Here is a 23750-nt window from a genome sequence, read left to right as displayed (position 1 = left end):
TTGGCCAGTGATGGGGACAGAAGTCTTCGAAACGGCACGGCATAACAAACTATTTCTGTATAGAAGAGAACAGGAATGAGGCAGCCTGGAGTTATTCTTAATATTCAGTTTGAGACGATTCCACCAGCCAGTGTTTGAGGATAATTTTTTTTGTTTATTGGGGAGCACAAATGTTATACCATCTTTAACCCCTAGCGAATCATAACTAGCGGGGTAATTGCAATGAAAAAGCAATTGTATTTGAAAAACGAGTGCACAGTATAAACCAAGATCACACTAAGAGAATGCAAGCAGCGCTGTGTCCATTTGTATCGCGATCATTTGCCCTTGTTTCACGTTATTTACTTTTTCACACCATACCAACTCGCCAAGCTGAGATTTTAGGAATACGAATTCTCACCCAGAGCCGCAAAGCAATTGGACCGAAAGTTCTACACTTGCTGAAGTGAAAGTGTGCTTTAAAAATGAATGTTTCTGTATTTCAGTTTTTTAACCACCTACTGCGACGCCTTTGTGTAATACAGGGTAATGTCTAAATAAAGAATAAGCAACGCATGTGCCTTTTGAATGACTGAATCAATCGACCGAGTTCCCGAGTAGGGAAATGCCATTTCCTCTCGACAAGACTCTTCTTCCGCAGCTGGAATATGGCTCAGGCATACCGCTTTGCGCACGATTGCTCTTCACATGCAACGATATTCCGCACGATCTGCTCGAAAGCGCCTTGAAGTTGCTCGCAACTAGAAGACGTATCAACACGGCGGAACTTTCAAGATGATTAGAAAGCGGTTCACGGCCTGGATTGCCACGTCACCCATTGTTGAGCGACACCGGAGTGTGTAATTATTTTGAAGGCACGAAATGGATTTCATAGGGCGAAGCGACGCTGGCAGCATATGTGAGGGTTCGATGTGCGCATTGCGTACGGCAGCTTGAGCAATCTTGTGACTTTTACCAGCGACACCGCGTACCCACATTACCTACACTTAATTAATTGATTGAATATGGGAGTTAACGCGCCGACACTACTCCCTGGTCTTTTCTCACGTCTAGAAATATCTCACGTCTAGCAATTGCGGTTCTTAGAAAGAAAAGCGTTCGCAGATGCCTAGTCGTGCTGCTGACCGTTGTGCTTCTTCGTCGGGCGCAAAAAAGTGTTTCCTGCACCCTAGTTTTTTCGCTGTACGGTAAACTTTTCAGTTGATTTTACAACCTTAGTACCTATATTGACTTCGCTGATTCTTTTCCCGCCTTCAAGTGGCCTTATATTTTCCTACTGGCGTACCAGTCAGCGAAGCGTCGCATGTGCTCTTGTGCAGCGCTTGTGTGAAGCGGCGTTGACTTGGAGCTAGATAGTGTGTGCAAACTAAAAATGTTAAGAAAGGCACATTCTTCTATTCAGAAACGTGCCCGGCTTTGTTTCAACTGAGTGAATGAATTGCGACGACCTGTCAGCGGCCGGCGGGCGAAACGCTGGGCCGACTGACTCTGTCGGAAGGCCGGCGAGCCGTGCAGTAGCGCAGAAATTGCCAGATCATCTCCTCCTGACGTCACGCGAAAACGCCACAGAAAATGGGTGAGGGTGCAAAGAGGAGGACAGCATTTTTTTCGAATTGATTTTTCTACTAAATAAATTCGCGTTAGCACGCTCAGAGTGGTCGAAACAGGGCCTAGGGACTCCGGACTACAATGTGCGCTCTTAATCCCGCAATGTTTACGAATCACTTCAGTGTCCTTTTAAGTTGGAGGCTGCTCAGCCATTCACAGTACTGTAAGATCAAGTTTATCTTCATTTAGCGGTCCAACGCATTCGTCTCCACCTTAATTGTAATGGCTCCCTTCTCCTATCCTCACTTCATTAGGAAGTACCTTTCTTACCCCCATTACAGTGACATACCCCCTTGGTGTCCCCTCCCTCGCATAACAATTCCTTCTATTCCAATCAATGTATCCGCAACCTCACATCCAGGATGTCGTCCAGCTCGAATATGCACTCTTCGCTACCACAATGGGGATCTAGCAACAGTGGCGTACACAGATGCCTCCTTCTCCAAAGAAGCCCTAGTGGTCACAGTGGTCTTTCTTCCTGGCCACCCGGCCTTGCAGAAAAGATACTCGGGCGTTCCTTCCGCCCTGTCTCTTGAGGCGCATGCAATCACTGACGCAATCTTATCCTTTGCCACACTTGGTAACAACGTTATCCTCAGCGACAGCCAGGGTGCTCTCCGCTCGTTCCAGGAGCAGTTGCTCCCCATCGAAATGGCGCATCATCTCTCCCGTACTCCGTCCCCACTCAGAGACGCCTGGCCAATCCCTTTCCCCCCACCCACGCAAGCGCGACAAGCCCGTCTCCATCGACGCCAGACTGTGCAACATTTAGTCGGGGATAGGCTGACTCTTCCGTCTCCCTCTCACCTGTTACCCCGGGAAGATACTTGTCTTATCCGGCAAGCGCAAAAGGACAGCCTTCAACCCTGCACATACTACATTCAACCCTGCACATACTACATACTACTACATACTACATTAGAAGGCGATCGCAGCCCTTCACGGTGCTCTAAGTGTTCTGGATTTTCCAATATTCTGTATAGTCTTTGGGGCTGTTCTGCTTCGCAACGTTCACTCGCAACTCATGTCAAATCCCTTTCACCTTCTGCCTCATCTCTCTAAGACTGGCTCGCGTCGCCGGAGAGAACAGACCGAGTGGCCTGGTGGCCAGCTTTGGTGGCTCACGTTCGTCAGGTTCTGCCGTCTGTATAGATATTTTTTTTCTTTTCAGAACCCTGACTTTGGGTTTTTGTTACCAACAGCAAAGCAACAACAACAACAACATAACAACAAAAACAACACATCTAAGCTTCCGGAAAAAGCTTGTTTGTGGTCACCTACTTGTCTACACTAATGCTAAAGGCCTGAGCAAGGTAACATTTCGATGAAAATGTGAATTGCGTGGCTCCCGCTCCAGAGATATCTGTATCCATATCCAAGCGATGAACTACCTGCAATACATCGGAAGGTCATGCTCAGAGGTTTAGCGCATAACATCCGAACATCAACGGCATGTTCTTATGGAATGCTAAGTTAAAGTAACAGCGCATACAGAACTTCAGGAAGCAGTGCTTTTGTGGAAGGCAATAACTGCCCAGGTAAAGATCAAATTTTCTCTGGCTGTGTTTCGGGTAACATTAGGATAATTGTGCCACGCAAAAAAAAATCAAATATCTTCGAAATATTTTCCACACACGGCTGGAAATTGCAATGAGGAAAACCTGAAATATTGTGCATTCTTCAAACTTTGGGCGACTATGCAACCAGTGTTGACATCGCTGGGCGTCAGACATCCGCTAAAAAGCGATGAGAAATCCGCCAGATTCCGCTAGATTCTAAAACATATCCGCTAAATTTCCCGCTAGGGGATATTTTATTTAAAATAACAGTGCAATTTCGTATGATAAATACCTTTATCATTCTTAAAAGCTCCCCAAAACTACGAGAGCTGAAATAATATATAAAAGAGTCTTCCAAGGAGTCTACCAGAACAGTTCAGGTTTCAGTGCTGCAGTGGTCGTCATTGGTCAACCTCATCACAGAAAAGGCTAAAAGTTATAAATGTTCACACTGATGAAAAAAAAAAATCACAGGTCAACGAAAAACACATCGAGGTCTTCGTCGCCGCTGTCGTCGTCTGACACCATCTTCACAGGACCGCTGGTACTAGTTGAGGGACCAGAAAGGTGACTTGGTTGCACATACGTTGCAGATGTCCCGATCGCACTAACAACTGCTGCTAGAAGTTCGTAATCAAAACAACTTTTCTGGTGTCACTTCAGTCCCGCTCTTACGACGCGGATGGAGTTTGTTCTTTCGGGCTTCGGTTTGTTCCTCATCTTGGATTTTACTATGTTAAGCTGACTAAACCTTATCTCTACTTCGGCATTTGAATACGGCAGACCGAGCATCGACATGGCAAATTCGGCCAGCTCGGCGAACGGGTTTTCGCCGCAGGCGTCCTTATAGAAGTGAACTTCACACCAGAACGACTGCGTGGACGATATTTGATTCCAGTCCAGGAGGGTGATTTTGCTCCACTGGTTTTGAATTTTTTCGATTGTCTCAGAGCCGTTTTGAAACCTCACGGATTTGTTTGTCTGAGATAGGCGGAGCAAGTGAACACGAGCCCTCCTAACCCCTGAAGTTAAGCAATTTCTGCATTTTTAGAGGACACGGAAATGGTTTTTTGCAGGGCGATTTTGAATCGGTGCACTGCGTGAGGTATCCGCCAGAAATCCGCAATGTATAAAAATGGCCCGTCAAAAAATCCACTAGCCGCTAGACTAATTTTTCATCGTCAGAATAAAATGAAATCCGGCAGATTTAGCAGAAAATCCGCTAAATTGACATTACTGTATGCAACGACAATATCACCGGCTACGGCAACTTTCTTAAGGGAAAGTAAAGTGCGATTTTTTTATGTTTGCATTTTGGCGTTGTTGAACGCATGCAGACTTGTACAGCCATCGGTCGGTAGCATCTGGGACTATGCCTGTGCGTTTTTAGTGTAACCGTTGGCGCCACCCACCAGGGCGCGTCCTTTTGAAAGATGGCACTGCATGCGTTGTTATCGATCTCCAACACGGTCGCGCCTTTGTTGCGTTCACTATCGTACAAGGAAATAAAAAAAATCAACTATTAAGAAAATTGGGCTGGTCAGTGGCAGCGAAGAGCAGTAGCAAAGCAGACACAAATTGATTTTTAGCTGCAGCGTCCTTCGTTTGTACTTCATGAATTACGGACAGCGTGCGGAGCCGTTCTACCCTCCGCATGTATCTCAACATTGCAATTTTTGCTATCCCCAATTGGCGATAATAAATCAATTTGCGTAACTCATCATTTGTGTTTTTACGTTGTGGATACAAAACCACCAGTGGGAAAATTAAATGCAATAGGCCGCTTCTAATTACTGACTTACGCAACATATTCTGCAGTATTGTACAAGCGGATCCAAACCACCTAATTGGGATAGCAAATAAAAATCCTTCATTTTGGTAGAGGCTATTGTTATACTGAAGACACAGCAGCGAAACTCGGTGATTATTATTAGATGAATAGGCTGCCGTGAAGGGCTTGCTATTATTAGTGCAATAGGCTGCCCCGCCAGGCTCATACTACCTCTTAAAATAAACCAATAGACGTACTTACTACACGTTCAGTAAGGATGCCGCTGTTCACCCTTCCTGCCGATTCCCTCCGCCTTGGTATGGAGGTCGGTGGCTGACCCTAAAACAGATTGGCGGTATCTGCACTGTAGGGAGGTGTCCGACACCTTCCACACGGTGTGGGCATGCCAGCGCAACCCTGCATTATCCCCCAAGCCTTCCCCTACCAGAGAGGCATGGGAGGCAGCCCTGCTCAATTGCTCGGGGCTGGAGTCTCAAAGGGCTCTAGTTCGACGGGCGAGAGTGGCGGCCTTGACCAATGGGGTCCCGCAATAGGGACTGCACCTGTGCGGAGGGCCACAGGCCCTAACTCTCTTTTATTCTTATCCAAAATAAAGTTTCACGCCTCCTCCTGCTCCTCATACGGAGCTTGATTTACGCTGTCCTCTTATTCCGCGGGAAAGGAGCTGTTTGGAGCGCAACTGGTTACGTTCAACATATTGGCTATTGGCTATGGCATGGCTATTGCACAAAAAAAGGCGAAAAACTGGCGTTTCGTTTGGACACGTGGTGGCAAGGTCTATGCGCGAAAAGATGAAAAATCTTCTCTCGTGCACATTCGAAGCGCACATGACGTAGAAAAGATTGTGTAAACTGGTCAGGCTTTCGTTGCCTGAACAGTCTATCTTGAAAGATGACCGCGTCACCACGTGATGTTAGCGACATAGTTGAAACCAACCCCGATGTACGGTTTTCTTGCCTACACCTTAACATTCGTTCGGCGAGACACAAGGAAGACGAATTGTCAGTATTTCTGGATGAGTTTACTTTTGAGTTTGATGCTGTCATGTTGACAGAAACATGGTATACGTGCAATGATAAAATTTACAAGCGTGATGGATATCGAAGCTTTTTTGTGAATCGATCTAGTAGAAATGGAGGCGGGCTGGCTATCTTGCTTAAAAATATGTTTGATTGTGACATCCGGTCAGACTTTTCTTTCATAACCAACGCCGTAGAATGCTTAACCGTTATATCTAATAATTCTATTTATTCCGTAGCGTACCGACCCCCTGATGGCGATGTAAATATATTTATTGAATTTTTGGACCGCCTTCTCATCTATGTGAACAACAACAAATTCAATTTAATTCTTGGGAGGGACTTCAACATCGACCTCCTGAAACAATCTCCTGCTCAGGAAGCTTTTTTATTAACGGTAGAATCGAATGGCAACTCTATTCTGACACAGACGGCTACACGCGTTACGATGCACTCAGCCACACTTATTGATGTATTTATCTCTAACATAAATATCAGTAACTTACTTTCAGGTGTACTGCGCAGTGCAATCAGCGATCACTTTCCCATTTATGTACTTGCGAAATGTGTCACTGGTAAACAACACGAATTGCCAGCACAGAATACAGCCCAAAAGATAACGCCTGGCACTCTAGCATCCTTTTTCTCTGCTCTTTCAAATCAACATTGGGATGACGTATTTTGCTCTGAAAATACTGACGAGGCGTACGAGGCATTTATTATCTGCTTTAAGCGCATATACCATGCCCACTTTCCTGAGAAAACCGTGATAAAGTCTACGAAATCTCGTAAGCCGTGGATAAATCGAGAATGCCTTAAAATGATAAGAAAGAAAAACCAGTTATATAAGAAATTTATGAGAACAAAGTCCCCCACTGATCTAGCAAGCTTTAGAAAATACCGCAACAAAGTAACGTCTTTTCTTAAAAACGAAAAAAGAAACTTTTTACATAATGAGTTTGCTAAGGAATTCTGCGACGGTAGTGCACAAGTCTGGAAAAAAATTAATAAATTATTAAACCGTGTCCCATCTGTATCAGGAGTCACAGATCTTGTTTTTGAGGGTGAACGTATTGAGGGTCTGGAACTTGCAGAGAAAATTAATGAGTTTTTCAAAGATACTATAAATACCGGTTTGACTTCCGACATTATTTACAATACTATACGACGAAACAACAATAGCATATTTTTGGAACCAACTGATGACATCGAGGTATTCAACATTTTTTCTTCCTTTAAGAACAGCAGGCCTTGCGACATAGATGGGATTCAAATCGCACCAGTAAAGTTTGTCCTCACTCTAATAGTTCCTGCATTAACGCATATTTATAACCTTGCCTTATTAACTGGAACTTTTCCAAGGCAATTGCAGAAATATAAGGTAATTGTATTTTATAAAGGCGGAGATAAAAATAGCTTCTCGAGTTATAGACCGATTTCTATATTACCGGTTTTTTCAAAAGGCTTAGAGAAAATTATTGAAAAAAGGCTAGTTAAATTTTGCAACAGGTTCAAGTTGTTATCCACATCCCAACATGGTTTTATGCGAGGTAAATCTACTGAATCAGCTCTATTGTCTCAGAAAGAAATTATTCTTAGCGCTTTTGAAAATAATGAATTATGCGTGGGCATCTTTATAGATTTTTCGAAGGCTTTCGATCACCTTAACCATAACAGATTACTTAAAAAATTAGAACTCTATGGCATACGAGGCACTCCACTTGAACTCCTTAAATCTTACCTAGGTCATCGTTTACATAATAGGGCAACATACATCCTCCTTTCAAACTGTCAGTGCTGGTGTGCCACAGGGAAGTAATTTAGGGCCACTTCTTTTTATTTTATATATAAATGACCTTGTTTTAACTGACAGCAAGCCGACGTTTGTAATTTATGCAGACGATGCAAGTTTGTTTTTCACAGGTAGATCCACCCAATCTTTGGTTCCTCTTATAAACAATGTTCTCGCTAAAGTTTGGAGTGAAGCAAACTCATTACTTATAAACACAAAAAAGACGAAAGCCATTCTTTTCAGTACAAGACAATTTTCCACTCCACCCGATATGGGTATATACATAGGTAATTCACAGGTACAGTTTGTAGATACCGTCAAGATCTTGGGAGTATTTTTTAATAAGACCATGAGTTGGGACGCTGAGAATCAGTTCATACTGGGGAATTTGGCAAAGTGCACCGGAATTCTCGCGAAATTTCGGTATTTTCTGCCAGCGCATATAAAATTAATAATTTATAATGCACTTTTTGTATCGCACCTAAATTACTGTTTCTTGGTTTGGGGTACCACCACAAAAACAAATATTATTAAAATATACATGCTTCAGAAGAAAGCCGTCCGCTATATTGCAAACGTACACTACCTTGCTCACACAGAAGAACTGTTTACTCGTTTCCACATATCACCGATTAATACTATGTACGAATATCATTTAGCCTTAAAATATAAGCGATGTGTCCGACACAACCAACTTAGTTTTCTTGAAATACCCTGTCTTAGACAAAATCTCGCAGAATATTCGTTTCGCAAAAAAGAAATTTGGCACATTCCTTTCTCTCGTACAATGTACGGACACCAAATGCTCCGAAACACCTTGCCCTCTGTTTTGAATAAATTATTGTCAAAGGATGTAATTCCCGAAACATGTTCACCTGCTGCCCTTAGAAGTGCATTATGTATCTAATCATTTCATTTGTGATGTTGTGTTCACATATTTTCTTTTCTCTCTCGTTCACCATACCTGCATTCCACTTTTTCCCTGTTTGTTTTATGCAGTGGTGATCCTGCTTTGGTTTTATGCTTTTTTTTGTTTTTTATGCTTTTTTATGCTTTGTTCGTAAGTTCATCTGCGATTGTGTTGTTCTTGCAATATTAGGGATAATGTTGTCATATACGCTCTGTGCGATTTCGCTGTATGCCTTGTACATGGGGGGCTCGGGCGTCCCTCAAGTGATTTTTTTCACTTTTTGCCCGGGCCTACCCGCATCGTTCTTTTTGACGATGTAAATAAAACTCACTTTGACTTTGAATATTGACATAACACAAGAAATAGAGAGGTACGCTAGTACCTTTATTGTGCGTCCTGTTTTTAAACTGGCGAGGTCCCAAGATGAGTCACTTCTTCCTAAGTCAACCAGAATACCCTGTTGCCAAGTCCATCAACTAACCATAAAGATTCATTGGTAGCAAGGTTTATTGTGGTTGATGGTCGTATCGGAAAGCTTGATGTACGTAACAAATTGTAAGGGAGGCTGCTGGAAGAGACGCTCGAAGGTACTTGCTGGCGGGCACGCTGCACAGGGACGTCAGATGTTGGCGTGACGGCAAGCTTTAATGCTGGATTGATTATGGAAAGTCATATTCCGAACGAATGATGACAAAAAGTCAAAATTTATTCGATAGCGAAGCGGTTGCATTGACAGAAACATAGCGATGGCATTGAACGTATTGAGAAAATTACAAAAACTGCCTCATTTAAAAGATGTTGCTGAAAACGTTGCATATTTCACAAAAGCTCCTTTCATTAGCGCTTCTTTTTTTAAGCCAGAAATTGGAGGGATTGTATCGAACTGTATGCCCTTCGCCGTTTTTTGTGTGAGGGGAGCAGTGCCCAGCCCTACGTCGAAAATGTGGACAGCTTTTTTTCGCTGTGGCAGGGTCAAACCGTGTTCATTTTCGCTGTGCTTTCATTTTATGCGGGATGAGCCCTCGGACACAACCGTCGGGGACGTTGCTTAAATTGTATGTGGAAGAGACAACGGGCCTAGCGGTTCACTGATCCTCCATACTTGTAATCAGCTGCCTTGCGACAGATTCAACCGCAGTATTTTTACACAGCACAATTTTCATTCCGGGCGCATGCCATTTCATCCGTAGCTACGGCTGCTTTCGTTGGGGAGAACGGGGTTCTCTGATATTTGTTTAATGTTGAGATGGCTATCTTAAACGGGTTAAGTTGGGCCTCGTTTTGAAGGTACGCTACTGAAAAACAAGCAGTATGACTGCCAGAATGGGAGAAAGCAAGAAAAGTAAACATCCCTTATAATATTTCTTTATTTGTTGACAATCCGATTTGATAACCTGTATCAATGCCGCCTGTTGGCAACGCGTATCGCTCCGTGACTGTGGTGCAGAAGATTCTACTTCCAAGGAAAGGTTTTGGAGGGCCCTTCTGCCCGCGGTAACACGGCTGCTGTTTCTTCAAACGATACTTAGCATTATCAAGTTATGCAGCCTCACCTACCATTTGGACTATCTGCCATCAATGCAACTGTTTTTTCACGCAGTTATGAAAGGAAGACCGTACATGGTAGAAGATTTTCGTGATACGCTGGTTTGTTTGGATTTGCTCACCGGGGTTATCTCGTTGGGGGCATATCAGATGATCCATGTGTGGGAGGTTAGGTTCAATGATGCGCAGAGTGTGAAAAGGTTGGTTCTGCCAGGGAACTACCAGTGAAGGACCGCCGCTGCCTCGTCATCAACCCGAGGAACCAGAAGGTGCGCCTAAAGGTCCATTGGGTGCTCCATCACGTCTCCGACAACGAAGTTCGAGCCGCCCTAGGGCCTTACCGAAAGGTAACTGACGGGACTAGGGACCGGTGGCGAGTGCAGGGCTGCAACGCTCAGTCGTCGACAACACGCCTGGTAACCCTCAGGTTGGGAGCGGGCGTCACTGTCGACGACATTCCGCACGAAGTACAGTCGAAAGCTTCATGACAGTAAACACGGGAACGCGTGTCGCTCAGTACATGCATTGCGGTCTAACGATGGATGGCGAACTGTCGTTGTTCCTAGATTTGGCAGAACCGCTTCCTGACAAGTGTTGATTGCGCTGTGGCGTCCTGCGGTAGCTACGTTAGACATCTGGAGACGGTTCCAGGGTATACGCGTGCCGATAAGATTTTAACAAGCAAGTGTTTTATTCCGGGGTCCACCTAGATCCGTTACGGAAGTGACACGGCCAGAAAAACTTCGATCGACGCGGCGCCGGGATTGGATCCATGAACTCGTCCGTCGCGACGGGAGGTGCGAAACGTGCTCCCTACTACGCTATGAGCAAACGCGTGAATAGGCACCGGACACTGAAGTTTGCGCACGACAGCAGCGCCTCCTCTCGCCGCAGCTTAGCAACTCTGGGTAGGTGGATGTCGCGACCACTGAGGTCAGTGGACGCGACCGGCCGTTCAACGCACGTAAAAACATGCGCGCTGCTTGCGGTTTCACGTTGTGTGGAGGAAGTTTTTGAAGAAACATAGTAATAATTGCAAGTTGCACGGTCCGAAAGGATCAAATTGCGACAGGGTAGAATTAGTGGCAGCGCCGGTACTGCTGCGTGAAGGACTGCCACAATCGCGAAAGGCAGCCTGCCATCGTTCTGCACAGGTTTCTCGGGCAGCCATGGGGAATAAGCGTCGCAAGAAATGCATTTTAGCAGTAAGAAATCTATGACATTTTTTGTCAGGGGAAGGAGTAAAATTATGAGTACGAAGACACGAAGGGCCGTAAAACTTAAACGCTTGCTTTCAGTGTTCTATACACATCGCGCGCTGTAATGAATCGAATGCTGTCGTAATATTTGCATAACACAAGGTATTGCGGCTTCCATCACTATTGTTTTTTAAGCAGTAACACTTTTTTAAGCCACATTCACGACACCGAATGGATGCCAAAACGCGGCACAACGATATGGTCACACCGCTTCGCGGGTGATGCCAAAAGCAATGTCAAGACGGTCAATACGCATCCCGCTTACTGTTCTACTTTGTTCCCCGAAGTGTACAGAGTTCGGCAACGCATTCCAAGCGGGAGCATGGCAAGCTATCAAAGGCAAGGTTGCATTCACTCGCGCTGACTTCTTTATTGCGTTTTGCGTATTATGAAAGTTGACTTTACTATTGTTTAAGCAGAGGGTGGGGAGGAGGAGGATATACTTTTTTGGAGAATTCTGAACGGCCTGAACAAACTGTATCACAGTTAGCCACAAAGACGACTCTAGCATCACTCACAAGAAACTAAACGGAATCTTCGTAAAGACAACCGCAACTCTGCAGCACGTTTCCAACTGTGTGAAACTGTGTTTACTTTGTGATCAGCTAATAACGTTTGGAATCCGTTGTTAATTAGTGGCAAAACCAACCAAACTGAAGAAGGGCAACCGAAAAAGTAACTGTAATGTGGTTTCGCGAACAGAGGAAACAATACAAACACGCTTCTGTCGTGGAGCGCTGTTGTGGTGAGTTTATGCTGTGTTGTTGTTGTTGTTGGAAAACGTGTATTCAGAAAAAGGGAGAGGGGAGGGGAGAGAGAGAGGTAGGAGCTGTGGGTGGCCATCCTATTCCGGTAGGCCGAGCAGGGTCGCCTCCGCCTTCGCCCGAGAGATCAGGGCTTCCTGGTCCTCGAGCTGTCAACTGCGCAACGCGCTCTCTCATCGCTCTACAGAGGGGGGATCGGGTGGTTAGGGGTTCAGTGGACACATCCAGACAAGGTGCAGGGTCGTGTTGGGAGTGTCGCAGCTTGAGCAGTTGGGTGCATTGCAGGTGGGGGAGATGCGGTGGAGGGTGACGTGGTTGTAATATGTGTTAGTTTGAAGTCTTTGCCAGATGCGGGCGTCGGGAACGGAGAGCGCAGGGTGAGCAGGGGGATAAGTGCATCGGGAGGCCCTGTAGTGGTACAGGATGTCGGTGTAGGTTTGCTGGAGAGGGCTCAGAGCAGGTGGACGATGGTCTAGGTTGGGGCGGCAGGCCTCGTCTGGGAGGGCCCGGGTGAGAAGATCGCGGGCCGTGGCGTGAGCCACTCGTTCCCAGGGAGGGATGGGTGGCTTGGTATCCACACGATGCGGATTAGCGGTAGAGTGCTGCGTTCGGAAAGGATGTGGAGTGCCAGGGTGGAAACTCTGCCTTGAGCGTAGCGGCAGCAGGCGGCTTGAGAGTACGTGAGCACCGTGACAGTTGGAGTTATAGCGTGAGCGAGGACGAGGGCTATAGCGGCTTCTTCTGCTGTGCTCGTTGATGTTGTCTGCAGGCTGGAAGCAACGAGGGTTTTGGCGTCGCAGCGCACTACGGCAACTACGTGTGCTCGTTGTCGGGGGTAGGGAGTGGCGTCGGTGTAAAGGGCAGTTGAATCACTGCCGTACTTTCGAAGAAGGAGGCGGGTCCGATGCTGTCGTCGTCCAATGTTGTACGTGGGGTGCATATGGCGTGGGATGGGAAGCACCCGTATGTTCGCGCGTTGAGCAGTGGGTATTCGCTGGGGGGTATCGGGAGTCTGCTCTACATGTCGACCGAACTTATGCAGCAGTTGCAGGCCCGTTGGGGTGAGCTGAAGTCGTTGCAACTGGTTGTTTGTGTGGGCCTCCATCAATTCGGTGAGAGTATTATGGAGACCGAGTTGCAGTAGCCGTTCGGTCGAGGTGTACACAGGCAAGCCAAGCGCTGTCTTGTAGGATTTCCGAATTCAATTTTGGCCTGTTCTCGCGGTTTGAGGGCGAGGTATAGAGCTCCGTATGTGATCAGACTGGTTAGCATTGCTTGGAGAATGCGGCAGGTGTCGGCTTCTCTGAGACCGTGTCTTCTCGAACAGGTTCGTCTAATCAGCTGCGTTAGTTGTGACACAGTACAGTAGTTTGTAGTCTGGGAGATATGCAGCTCCGGAGCCGTCGTGGTGGTAGTGAACGGCCAGAATGCGCAGGGTATTGGCAGTGGGGTTCAGTTGGCTGCCGATGTATATTGTGAGGTCGGGTGTCGGGTTCGGTGGTCGTCTTCGCCTCCTGTTTCGGAGAACGAGGAGGGCAGATTTAGATGGGGCACATGAGAGACCGCACGTACGGAAGTAATGCGAGATGACGTCGACTGCTTGCTGTAAATTGTCTCGTTGGTAATATGCGGAGCCTGTGTTGGTCCAGAGCGTGAGATCGTCAGCATATAGAGCGTGTGTACGTCAGGTATCTGTGCAAGTTGTTCCGGAGGGCCTGAAAGGGAGATGTTGAATAGCAAAGGGGAGATTACTGATCCTTTGGGCGTTCCCGGGCGGGGTGTGGAATTTCTCTGTCTTGTACGGTCCTAGGTGTACGGTAGCCGTCCGGTTTGTGAGGAAGGCGCGAACAAAGTTATAAGTTGCCTTTCCACATCCCGTGGTTTGGAGTTTTTGTAGGATGGTGATGTGGATTACGTTGTCGAAAGCCCCTTGTATGTCCAGGGCTACGATGCAGCTTGGGTTCGTTTTGCTGAGGTGGTCAATGATTGTTTCTTTCAATTGTAGGTGTACGTCTTGAGCAGACAGATGTGCCCGGAAGCCGAACATGGTGTGGGGAAATCGGCCAGTATCTTCTAGGAGTTCTGTAAGGCGTCGAGCGACCAAATGTTCGTATAGTTTACCCACACATGAGGTTAAATAAATGGGTCGTAGGTTGTCGAACCCCAAGGACTTGTTTGGTTTTGGAAGTAAGGTAATATCAGCGTGTCGCCACTGCAAGGATAGTGTTCCTTCTTTCAAGTGCCGGTTGTAGCAGTCAAGGAGGGAATCCAAGTGCTCGTCGTTCAGGTCCCGAAGCAGCGTGTATGTAATTTGGTCGTGCCCCGGCGCCGAATTGCGTGTTAACCTTGCGAGTGCTTGTAAGAGTTCCTGGCGCGTGTATGGCTCGTCAAGTTTGGGGTGTGGAGCCCCTTGGTAATTAGGGTGGGAAGCAGACAACGGAGTTAGCACGGAGCCAAAAAGCTTCTTTTGCAGAGAGGAAAGCAGCTGGTCCGGTGGTTGAGAGCGATTGTAATGGCGGTTTTGGATGGCGTATTGCCCAACAGGTGCCGAATTATATTCCATGATTTCTTCGTTGTGAGGGATTCCGCTCCGTTGGTCGCTAAACATGCGCCAGTTTTGGTTTTGGAGATGCTGGGCGTACGTGAGCGCCTCTTGTGTAAGTTTTGCGATGCGCCGTTTGAGTGAGCGGTGGTTCTTGTTGCGATGTCATCGATTCAGTGAACCACGGCGGGCTTCCCACAGGTGGTCAAGGTGGGTATCGGCTGCTGCTAGATCCTGTGTGAGTGTGATGTTCTTTGTGTAAGTCTGTTGTAAGTCGGCCAGCTGTTGAGTCCATTCTTCAATGTCTTCCGTAGGTTGTATGGAGGGAAGGGGAGCTTTCCGGAGGGCCTCCCAATCGGTTAGTCGTGCCACTACGGTGCGGTGGCGGGACGCATGAGTGGAGACACATAGGGCAATTATGAAGTGGTCACTTCCTAAGGTGTCCAGCTTCCGTTCCCAGTCTATTTGTGGGACATGTCGCTTAAACGTGAGATCGGGGATGGAGTCTCGCGTTACGCTGTTTCTGAGCCGGGTAGCCTCGGTGAGGTCATTTTGCAGGATGAAATCGTAATTTTGCGTAGCGTGAAGGAGGGTCATTCCTTTCTTGGATGCGTGAGGATATCCCCACGTAACATGCGGCGCGTTAAAGTCCCCGAGGAGTATGCACTGATTGTTTCCAGTGAGTCGGGCCACTGTATGAAGTAGCGGTTCTATGGCCGTGAGAGGCTGGTTTTGGGGGGGGGGGCTGTATAGGTTCAGGATACTTTTTTCCCGCTTGTCGTGATGGATGAGCTCTACCAAAACGTGATCGATAGGGGATGCCGTGGGTATCACTTGGGCCGGCAGGGTACGCTTGACAAATATTGCCGTGCGTTGGTGCGGTGGGTTGGTGTAGGTTTTGTAGTCGCGCAGCGTGGGTGATGGGGTGTCCATTTCTTGAAGTGCCAGAACGTCCGTGGGGCTGGTGGCTGCGTAGAGTTCAAGGGAGGTTTTCTTGCTTTTAAATAATTGACAGTTCCACTGGCATATAGTTAGAGGGGATTTCACTGTGTGCCTACGGGTCATTTTGTCCTTTCTGTTTTTTGGTTTGGGGTGGGTGTTCGAGGAGGAGAGTTTGCTCCAGGGCGGATAATCGTTCCGTGAGAAAATGGAGGGTGGCGTCGGTCGCATCCGTGATCATTTTAGTGAGGGATGCCTTGGATTTTTCTATATACTGTTCGACATATGGAACAATGTGGGCTGTGATTTGCGTGTTCACAATTTCTTCTACTTGGGCTCTCGTGAAGGGAGTGGGAGCCTCGGTAGCCGGCGGGGGTGAATGAGGTAGTGCAGCGCGTTCTGCTTCCAGTGCTTCCACTCGGCTGAGAAGCTTATCGTTTTGTTCTTGCAGTTGTTTGATGAGATCGCGGAGTGGTAGTGAGACGGGGAGTGAGAGTGGAAGTGGGTGAGACGAGGTAGGGAGTGGGGGGAAATTGGGCATGTCGCGTTGGAAGGAGGAATGAGCGGTGGGAGAGCGCGCAGCTACAGCTGACAAGCTTGCCTGGTTGTCGGCGAGAGGACGTGTCTTGTTGGTCGGCACGGCTGGCAGGAAGCGGCGCGGGCAGTCCTTGCCCGCTGTGGTGTGCGGTTGTGAGCAGAGTTTGCACGTTGGTTGGCACGCATGGTCCTTGGCTGGCGAGGGTTGGCCACAGTTTTGAACACTTGGAGTCCTCAGGATGTGGACACACGTCCATTCGATGCCCAAGTTCACCACACACGCGGGAAGCTTGCACACACCGGCGAAATGGTCGGCAACGGAGGAGGACGCTGCCCACCTTTACGTAGAAGGGCACATGGTTACCTTGGAATGTCAGAAGCACCGATCAGTTCTGACTCATGAATCGTGCGTGGCTGAGGGCCAGCTCGTCTCCTAGGAGATAGTCGTGGAGGTTTAAGTCGGTAATGGTGGCTTCCAGACCGTGGATGACACCCCGGCAGGTGCCGGGTGGCGGCTTTATATAGGTGGCAAATTCGCAAAGTCCTGTTGAGATCTAAAGCGCTTGTATGTGGCCGAGTGTGATGGCAAGGTCAGGGTCGGGCGTACTTGCGACGATCACATTCTGAGTAGGTTGCACAAGGAGGGTAACTTTCCTATAGAAGGAAGGCAGGTCGTGCCGACATTTGGCTGCAGAAGCTTCGGTGAGTGGTGTGGTGGTCTGATAAGCGAGGTTGAGTCCCGCGCAGACGACAACCCCACCCGGCGTCCAACAAGTGACGTCATTCGTAGGTGGCGCCACGGTATGTCCTCGGGGAAATAGGGCGACAAACGTGCCTTATCTAGGAGAGGCGCCGAGGCGCAGACAGTTGATGCCTCGATGCCAGCGCCTATGTGTACGGGGGACGCGCACCCTAAGCTTTGGAGAAGGCGACTTGCTGAGGGCGCGCTCGTGTCGTGACGTGACACGGTCTGCTACAGCGTGTGTTCACCAAACGATTCGCTGATAACTCGTTTGGTTTTGTTCGCGCCGGCGGTATGCGAGCGCCTGTGGTTTCAGTCGGATTTACGCAATGCTCCGACGCGTGCAATCCAGTGTCTAATGTTGATGCGTCTAGCGGTGACATACCGACGAAATATAAATAGCTGCGTGCAAGATCATGTCGATGCACAATAGACATTCAACTGCTCCTGTGAAGGGGCATTTCACTTCCGTGTTTTACCGGTTCCTATGGAAGAGGGAACAACCACATTTTTATCAAGCGCCAAAACGAGCGAACGCATTAACACGTTGGCTTTTTGCTGCCCGTTTGGGTGATAAAAATGTGTCATCCTCCGTGATGTAACCAATGCAGCAGACAGCCACGCGATTAAGCGCTTTCAGGGAGTTCGCCCGCCAACCGCACAAACTCTGAGAGCACGCCAGCGTCTCACCAGAGCGCTCTGCATCTATTGAGCAAAACGCGCTCTGGTGTTTAATGTCATAAATCTTTCTACTCTACGGGTCGCCGGAGAGCAAGCCCTAGTCGCGGTGCCATAGCTACTGCCCCTCTGCCTGCGTTGCCACCGAAGCGGACACATCAGGCGAGAGTGTTGAGTGCCACGCTGCGCTCGTATTCGTCGCTTCGGCCACAACGAGGGCTAGTGTGTGCCTTCCTATGCTAACGTACCCGGCTCACCGCCGGGCACGGCGACGGTGCCGTTCGTCATGAACGGAGCCTAAGCTGAGGACGACGCAAGGAGTGGGGACGACGAGCAGATGAAGGAGGTAACGCCCTCCGAGCCAGCTACTTCTCCGTGGAAGACGGCAGTCAAGCAGAGACGGTGCTTCCCGAGGAGAAGATGGATGAAGCGACGAGTGCGTTCAATGAGGCGGAAATGAAGGACGACGAGACGTCAAGGGATGACAAAGTAGAGAGCGAGGACATAGAAGAAGGTAAAAAGGGGACCTCAGGTTTCGTTGCGACTACGAGCAAGAGGTACTTGGAGCTCAACAGGGACAGCACACAGTGCGCAGGTTCTGCAAGTTCCGAGGAGGCTTTCGACCAAGTCAAGGCCGACTGCGCCACCGGAATGGCACAAAGGCAAGGCGACACCCGCTTAGTTCAGCACGACGAAAGGTGGACAGGGGGTGGGCATGCGCGACGCCGGCAGGGATGTCTGTGGTGTAAATTGTAAGTGCAGTGCTATGGACGGGTGGCGGAGAACAGAGGCCGGAGGGGCGGGGGGGGAGGAGGTCATAAGTGCACAGACAAAAGGGACCACCAATGCGGAGCGCTTGGAATTGTATGCGAATACGGAGGCGACTCCAGCAACAAGGAAATGACCTGAGTGAGATGTCGCAAGGCAACTTTTGTGTTTACTCTTCTCTCGTTTTGTTCTTCACTAACAAAAGTTAAATGATAGTCCTAAAAGACCATTCCGTATTGCAACTTTGAACGTAGGAGGCCTTGGGGAAAGGCGCAAGCAATTCCAAATTAGAATGGTGCTAAATGAAAAAAAAAAACAATAGACATCCTGGCTCCACAGGCAACCAAAATTGAGAGAAGGCGAACACAGTTGATGGACCTTTTGCAAACTGATATAGTGTCCGTTAGCCATGCGCGTGGGACGTCCGCTGGTTGCTGTTTGTTTGGCAAAAGTTCTGTAGCATTGCAAATCGCCAAAATGTATTCCTGTGAATCTGGTAGTCAAGTGACGTGTACAATTTCTTACTGTGGAACATGTGGAACATAGATTTTTGTATTATGCTTCTACGCCCCGTATAAGGTAGAGGAAAGAAAACTGTTTTTTGAAAAGATAGCAAGGAAATTGTAGGACAAAGAAAACGTTGTTCTGCTCGGCGATTTTAACTGCGTCTGTGCACGAGAAGCCAGAGCAGGCTTAACGCGGAGGAGGGACTGCAGTGCGCAACCACTTGAGATAATACTGCAGCAGCATGAGTTAACAGATGTAGCTCACTGCAGCAGCGAAGGAAGACGTCCCGTACACGCACTGGCAGGGAGTCAGCCATGCCCGTCTTGGACAAAATTTGTTTTACATGAATTAGCCCCATCGTGCAAAAACTACAAGGTTGAGGATGTTACGTTCAGCGACCATTGTCTGGTGTAATTTTTATGGGGGGGGAAGGAGGGAGGAGCGAAGGTTACAACACGTTTGACGGTAATTTATGGAAATTCAATGAGAAATTTTTAATCCAAACGACGAGAAGTTTGGCAGGCGGAGAAATGAAGTTTTGACAGGAACGCAAGGCTGGAAAAAGAAAGCTGGCGGAGCAGAAGGGAGTTGTTCAAACGAGAAAGAAATGTGTGCCATAGAGAGAGGGACAGTTTTGACGCGTTCAGAAACATACAAATTCGCGCCAATTCACCCTGGGAATGAGGTTGAAAAGTAAAGCTGTAAACGACACCCACATCAATTATGAATTCACTCACGTCGCTCTACAAATAGCGAAACCAGAGCGAAGTGAAATGCACTTACACGCCCCCATGATCTCTTGGAGATATTCTTGGTAAGGTTAGATCAATGATGATGCATGAACGGTGGTTGGTTGAGTTGTATTGGTGTAGTACATGAGTGCAAACTTTTTTTTGAAATTAACTGAAGCTCAAACCCGGTGTTAGACGATCTCACTTCTCCATGTCTGCCGCCGCGGACGGGGTTGACGAGATCGGCGGCTGAGACGGTGGAGGAGGACGAGTCGAAGGAGGAGAAAGAGGAGGAGCTGCAGGAGGATGTACTTCTATTCAGATTTCTGAACGGCCCAGAGTAAGGCCCAGGGGACGGGTTCCCTCTTCACTGGAGCCCATGTGCAGTTCGCGCCGCCTGTGCTCTGTCCACCAAGGGAAGCTGGGTAGGCAGACATGGGGCGGGACAGCAGCATCTCCCATTGCTGTTGTTGGGTAGTTGACTTAAAGAGAGGAGGGTGCTCAGGGCTAGAGTTTCACACCCCGATTATGTGGTGGACTGTCCATTCTTCTGAGCAATATTTACATTCAGATTCGTAGCTATTCGGGTGCATTAAGTGAAAACGTGTCAAGTGTGGGAAGGAGCCGGAACAAACGCCGATCACTTGAGAATATTGGACGGGAGTTAATCAGTACGGTCATATTATCGTGCCTGATCTCTAGGGAACTGAATATCAGAAATTTTATTTTAGGGGCATTGACTACTACCTTGTTCCTGTCGCAGCACATACTACGGTTACTCCGGTCGTTATTTATCCTCTCGGGTATTTACCTCAGGTTATGTAACATTTATTTCAATGTAAACTTAAGTTACTTATCTTAATTGACTGTGATGTCATCACTTGTTTTATGACAACTTGAAACCGGCTGAAAGGCAGCGAGTGCTTCAGAAAAAGATGCTGCAGTGAGAAATCTATGAGCCACAGAAAAATATCTATGGCACTATAAAGGTTATAACCACTAGAAAAAATACCAACCAACCCTTAATATTTGGCGGGAAATAGTTCTTATGCCATTGAGGCTAAAGTTAAGTACGTGAAAATGCGTGCTGTTCGTAAGATATGAGACCACATTAAATTACCTGGCCTTGGACTTCCCGGCAGTCCGACGTAATAAAAATGACTAACCAAGTTGGTCACATTTGTGAGTGTGGTATAATGTATTAAAGGGGTCCTGAAATACCTTCCGCCGATGCATGGATGTACATGTAACCAAATAAGACAATGTATTAGCAATCTTCTCCCGCAAGAATTTTGTTAAAGCGATGAGTATTAGCTGAGAAATCGTAAATCAAAAACTGCGCATTATCGTCGCACCGCGTTTCCTCCTCCTTTCAACTTACTCTCCGCTGTTGACGGCGCGTGGCCTTCCCTCCCGTGATGCTGCGCTCCTCCGCGGTGACGTACTTCCGCTATCGCGCTGCTTATACTGCCGTCTGCTACGGGCAAGCTTTGTTGACACCTTGAATCCCTCACTCCGCTCAAGGCTGGAAAAGCGAACGAAAAATCTGGCCGCATTTGTGCGGCGGCCTGGCCTTGCCCTTCCGTGGTGTGCGTTGCTGCAGGGCAGCACGTGACTTTCAATCGGCGGCGAACTCGCAGCCGCTCGCTGAGGATCGTGCGCTCGGCCCCTCATGCCCCTCATGCACCGCGCACTGTTTATCCAAAAAGCGCCGTATCAGATGTGGCCCCGCTGGTGCCGGGTCTTATTTTGCGGTGGTGGTAATTCCTGCCGGCGGCATGTGAAAAAGACATTTTAAACGGATACAGAACCCGTGCACAAAACGCTTCAATCATGTGACGAGTTCAGCTTGGGGCGACGCGTGGTGGAGAGCGGCAACGTTGACAAAACATGCTCCGGCGCGGCTCTGAGCTTTCTAGCGCTGGAGCGAGCGCCATTTCTTTGACAATCTCAAACATCGGTTGCCTTGGCAACAAGGCACAAACCGCCCAGAAGTCAGTTACGGTTGCGTGATCCCGGTTCAGCTCGGGGCCCCACCTCGCGACATGTGAGCACTGCAGGCGTACCACTCACTCCCATTGGGAATTGTGAGATGAGTTTGGCATTACAGGAGGCGATGGTGTGTGTGTTGTGGACGCCTTTGTTTCGCGATGAAATGCGACGTTGTGCTTCTGCGGGTGGATAGTGCTTCCCATGGTCTGGATTATCTTTCTCGAGCGACGTACGACTCAACCTCGCATGGGGTATGTGCAGTATGCGTGGCTAAAAGCCATCTCGGCTTGCGCGCCAGAGTTAAGTGACTTGCTGTTCGTCCCCGCAACCGAGCGCGAGGGGAGTGCCGAATTTACGACGGGCAAGAGGAGGCAACCCATCGTCGGTCAATCGCGGTTCAGACTTGCAACGCATGTTGTGGCGTTGTGTTCGTTCGAAACGCATCTATGGATTGTTTTAAAGTTTAATAAAATGTGGGCGTCAAACCCGGGCATTCGGTTCAGGGCGTTCTCTGCGATTGCACAAAAGAAGTGCCACGGGGTTTCAACGCTTTCTTTATTGAACGCACTCAGGTAAGAGAATATCCATGCGGTGTTATGGCCGTGTTTCATTTAATACAAACGGTTAAGCGTTTGTTTACACTTATTTCGTTTTTCGTAAAATGTCCAAGCACTCCGGCACTACGCTGGCAGATCAGCCGGCGAGCCGACGCTGAGCAGACGACTCATCTCTTTGCCGGAAGTGCGTGGGAAAGTCGCCCAATAGCAGGATGTCTAGCTCATGACGAACATCTGGGAATCGATGACGTAGACATGTGAACATGGCGGCGTCCAAAAACACGAAAGAAAGGGTGAGAAAAAAGCGACAAACTTTGCAACAGAAGTGTGAGCCTTCCGCTGCGTGTAAAAGAGTAATACTTGGCCCAGATGACCTTGACGGCCAAATCTAACGATTGCGCTACTTCATTTAGTGTGCTCAAAACGCCTTTCAGGGCCCCTTTAAGCTTACGAAGTCCTCTGTGGCTCCCTTTATTGTGTCTGAGGGTTCAGAGTTCGAGCCATTTCAAAGTCGGTTAATGATTTGTGTATTGTCCGACACGTGAAACCCGTGTGGCTTTTCCAGCATACAGACCAATCGCAGAGGCCCCGCGAAGAAACTGTTGGCACTGGTTGGTTCAAAGGCTGAGGTGTGGAAGGAGGTTTGTTAAAGTCTACTGGAATGGCAGACGGTTGTGCTACCTCCTATTTTTCACTGCCTGTAACCCGTGGAATACCGACTGGTACCTTTACGACGCATGCCAGAGAAGATGCATCCGTAAGTAACAGGCAAACTATTATAAAGACTACCTTATTCCAGTAGAATAACGTTATCCACAAGCATTATTTCTGACACACACGCACATAAATCTGTTGATATTGTCCCTAGAAACGATGAGGATACACTGGGGCTCGATTAGGCTAGTAACAACATACTTCCGATTATTGCTGGTTGTAGGAAAGATACGAACTGTGTAGGCATAACGCATCAAATAAATAAACACGAATGACTTTTTGCAACCTGTTGAAAATGACAAATAGCAAATATTGCACCCTGAGGTCTTTCTAAAATGTATATTTACTTGTATCAGAATGCTTGTCGGCTGATTTGGGTAGGCATAATTTTTACGTTGGGGTGTCTTTCTTGCAGGACTTCAACCCTGGCGTAGCTGATAATAACAACTCTGGCGACACAAAAAAATCAATAAACCTATGAATAACAGCTTGTTTTTGCTGAAGTGGCAATTCACTACACTTCCTTTGCAGCACCCGTGCCATGGTCAACGGAGAAACTTAAATTGCTTTATCTGTTCTTTATTTTTTTTATTTCCTCAAGGTTCATTGTACGGGACATTAAATGAGAGGTGGAGATACAAATGTTTCAGTATTATACAGGGAGAAGTGTAAAAAACAGTGAAAACAGCAAACAAACGTCTGTGTAGAGGAAGACACAAAAATGTGCGAATACACTTGGAAAGTTGAGTAACACAGAATTTTTTGCACGGTTGGGTGGATATTATCGTAGTGTCA

The 23750-nt window shown here is 47.8% G+C and overlaps 1 protein-coding gene across 1 annotated transcript in view; it reads left to right on the top strand.

Annotated features, from left to right (window-relative positions):
• The window catches only part of LOC144141954 (putative Kunitz-type serine protease inhibitor), a 52396-nt gene extending 29449 nt beyond the window's left edge, over positions 1–22947 (top strand). Inside the window, exon 4 of the transcript XR_013316774.1 lies at positions 22807–22947. The gene's annotated coding sequence lies outside the window, so the exon portion shown is untranslated. The remainder of the gene's footprint in view (positions 1–22806) is intronic.
• Positions 22948–23750: the final 803 nt, after the last annotated feature.

The sequence above is a fragment of the Haemaphysalis longicornis genome, unplaced genomic scaffold, assembly GCF_048455015.1.
Source record: "Haemaphysalis longicornis isolate Haplotype H1 unplaced genomic scaffold, Haemaphysalis longicornis Haplotype H1 scaffold_6, whole genome shotgun sequence".
In the NCBI taxonomy this organism is placed as follows: Eukaryota; Metazoa; Arthropoda; class Arachnida; order Ixodida; family Ixodidae; genus Haemaphysalis; species Haemaphysalis longicornis.
This window is presented reverse-complemented; position numbering and strand designations above follow the sequence as displayed.